Source organism: Halyomorpha halys, unplaced genomic scaffold, assembly GCF_000696795.3.
Source record: "Halyomorpha halys isolate HHAL.00 unplaced genomic scaffold, Hhal_1.1 Scaffold645.1, whole genome shotgun sequence".
NCBI classification, from domain to species: Eukaryota; Metazoa; Arthropoda; class Insecta; order Hemiptera; family Pentatomidae; genus Halyomorpha; species Halyomorpha halys.
This window is the reverse complement of record NW_027110730.1, coordinates 86,518-90,075: the sequence shown is the minus strand read 5'-3', so window position 1 is coordinate 90,075 and position 3,558 is coordinate 86,518. Positions and strand designations below refer to the sequence as shown.

General features: G+C 33.4%; 1 protein-coding gene across 1 annotated transcript in view; it reads left to right on the top strand.

Annotated features, from left to right (window-relative positions):
• Nucleotides 1-722: 722 nt before the first annotated feature.
• LOC106684998 (protein stoned-B) overlaps nucleotides 723-3,558 on the top strand; it is a 47,808-nt gene continuing 44,972 nt past the window's right edge. The window contains 1 exon segment of the mRNA XM_067048847.1: nucleotides 723-866. The gene's annotated coding sequence lies outside the window, so the exon portion shown is untranslated.

Here is a 3,558-nt window from a genome sequence, read left to right as displayed (position 1 = left end):
GGTACTAACCCTACTTTCCTATGAGTCAAAAACTAAGAGGTATAAAATAAATGCATTTTTGAGTTCATAAAGTTGAATTTTGGAATGCGTTCAACGCGCGGCACGGAACAAGCTTGGCAGACGGGTTTCTTTTGAGTCGGTACTAACCCCAGTTTCATATGAGACAAAAACCAAGAGGTATGAAGTAACGGCATTTTTAAGTTGAATTTTGGGACGCGTCTGTACAACGCGCGGCACAGCACTACCTTGGCAGACAAGTTTCTTACCTGTAGTATCTGTACCAACCCTAGTTTCATATGAGTCAAGAAACAAGAGGTATGAAATAACTGCATTTTTTGTGTTTTTTACTCTTTGGAACGGCCGTCATTCTTAAACTCCTCTGAACTGGATTGGTAGACTCGTCAATTTTGACTCCCAGACGTATGTAGTTTACATTAATGAATTCGGAATTTGGGGTGAGATAACCTTTCTCTTTCTCTTCTCCTCTTGTACTATTAACATCAAAGGGGGAGGTGCTCTATAGTGAACTATTTTTTTCATATAGGTGTGACTTTCTGAGAACAGAATTTTCAACAAATGATATTGTTAAAGATTTACGTGAAAATTTTGAATTCGAATCGGGGCCGCGGCAATAGGGGCGCCAGCGGGGAAGGCGTTCCCCCTGTGACGTCATACCAGGGGATCAATATACCTCGGACAAGTTGGTAGGACTGCAGATCGAAGAGCCCTTAGGCTCAATACAGTGTAGAGTTCTGGGGTGCCTGTAGGAACTGTTGTACCTTTAGTATCTCTAGGACATCTATGTCTCTCAGGCCAAATGTCGGGAATATGCTTTATTTCAAACAGTCATCCATGAATCGTCCAACGTAAGCCTTCATATATCTTGTAGTATATTATCCTAGTAGATTACCCTCTTTGAGAATATGCACCTAAGTAAGCTGTAGATTTATCACCCTCTTCTAGTTAACTTTGTACACTGCTCATCTTAACCTCTCTGGAATTGCTTCTGATCGAAGGCTGTGAGCTCTGGCAAAATTGATAATTATTACAGCTAACAATTTAATACATTTTACAATTTAATGCATTTATTTTCATTTTTCCTTCATTAAAAAGTGTATATATGCTTTTATTACTACCCGACAAAACTCTTAATGAGCGTTAAGATTGTTATATACATGACATGGCATAATGAGCAATTGGATTGGATAATATCAATAGGGATGATACCAAAGAGGTAAAGAGAAAGGAGTAGGCAATGAATTGTCTTCTTGAGATAGCTCTTGTCCTGATAAGGTTATCGATTAACCTCTCTTTAACAAAATCTATAAACAACACCAATTGCGCAAAAATATTTAATTTATCAATTTTATATGATATCGTCAGCCGAAGCACACTTTTAGTTTACCTGCGAATTTAGCTATTGCGGCTAATGTTCCATTTTAACCTCTTTTTTTTTAATACCAAAAATACTCGAATTAATAGTTAATATAACTAAAATTAACAGCTTATGCAACTAATTAAAGATGAAAATTGATCAGTTGTCCTGCATTATTTATAATTATTAACTGTCGTGTATTATTTATAATTATTAATCGCCGTGTATTATTTACAAGTCGAGTATTATTAAATATTATTAATTGTATTGTATAAATTATAATTATTTATTGGCCGCTACTTTAAACCTGTAACTAAAGACAATTCATTGATAAAGTACTAGATAGGGGAGTTTAGGTTTTAAAATAGTATATGTTATGTAAAGATAAGGAGGTATCTAATGTTGACATTTAAACAATTGAAATGATCCAGCCGACCTGAACAGATCATTTCATTGATTTTTCCCTTCAGCATCATCCTGCATTAAGATCTTTAGCTCGAAGAAGTCAATTAATTCAGCAAACTAATGTTCTCATATTGGTGGTTCAACAGAGCGGCCATATTGAGATACCATAGTTAGAATAAAGAGGATATGAGCTTTAGGTAGCCCAGTTCCTACTCCACACCAAGGTCATAGTGGGAGGTCAGTCCAATGTTCTATTCCATAGAGGTATAGAAATTTATAATAATATTTTAACAATACTTCATTAAAAATCCTTCCTCTTTACTGGGGACTGCAAGTCGGGACCTACCTTATTCTTACAAAATAAACTCTTGATATTATCTCATAACCACGAACAATTTTCTCCAGCTCTAGAAGAATCTCCTTTTTTATTTTCTTCAGCTATAGAAGAATCTCTTATTTTATTTTCTTCAGCTATAGAGGAATCTCTTATTTTATTTTCTCCAGCTATAGAAGAATCTCTTATTTTATTTTCTTCAGCTATAGAGGAATCTCTTATTTTATTTTCTCCAGCTATAGAAGAATCTCTTATTTTATTTTATTCAGCTATAGATGAATCTCTTATTTTATTTTCTTCAGCTATAGAAGAATCTCTTATTTTATTTTCTCCAGCTATATAAGAATCTCTTATTTTATTTTCTTCAGCTATAGAAGAATCTCTTATTTTATTTTCTCCAGCTATAGAAGAATGGCTTATTTTATTCTACTGGCTTCACGAACTACTACACTTAGCAATGATCTTGAAGTCGGTCCACAATATGATAAATTCAAATCAAGGCATTTTATGTAAATTAAAACAAGATTGTTTTTATCCAATTTAACAAAGACCAATCAAATTAAATAACTTCGTTATTAATTGCCTAAAACATCGACAATGTTTAATATTGTGTTTTTATTCAATTTATTGGCAGTGGAATATTTAAGCCGTCCATAGTTGAATTTTTTTATCAATCAGCATTGGAATCCTTGACAAGCCTTGTCCTTACCTCAAATAATTGTAATAAAATATAATAGTTGTAATACAATTCATCAATTTTTCTAATATTGGTTTTAGACAAAATAAAAATCAAGCTTTCTTTCTGATCCACTGAATTTAGTTTTGAAACGAGTTACACGCCATCGTGCACTAACTACATGTCATTGTGCATAATTTTTGTGAAAATGAATTTCCGGTTCTAATGCTGTATGTCCACTACCCACTTCTCATCACTCAGCGGGAATTATGCCAAAAGATTTTGTGAATTACCTCCTCTTTATCCTCCACCCCCAATGTAGATGTTGGAGCAGTCAAATATTTCACTAATTAGAATTATAATAATTTTATGAGAAACTATTATTGTCGAAGGAACATTATTGAGATATATGTAATGACTACAAAAAACTCTGCCAGCTGAACATTCACAAAATGAAATTCCTTTGATAACACCAATTTTCTACTATAAAGTAGTTTATCACATGATTTTTTTTTATTGTGTAATTTACTACTCATTACACAATTTATTATAAACATAATACATCACTATTTACTATAGACCGGACCCCCAACCATCATCTTCTAGTACATTACTATAGTAGTTTGAATACTTTACTATAGACCCCACCCCCAACCAGCATCTTCTAGTACATTACTATAGTAGTTTGAATACTTTCCTATAGACCCCACCCCCAACCATCATCTCCTATTACATCACTATAGTAGTTTGAATACTTTACTATAGACC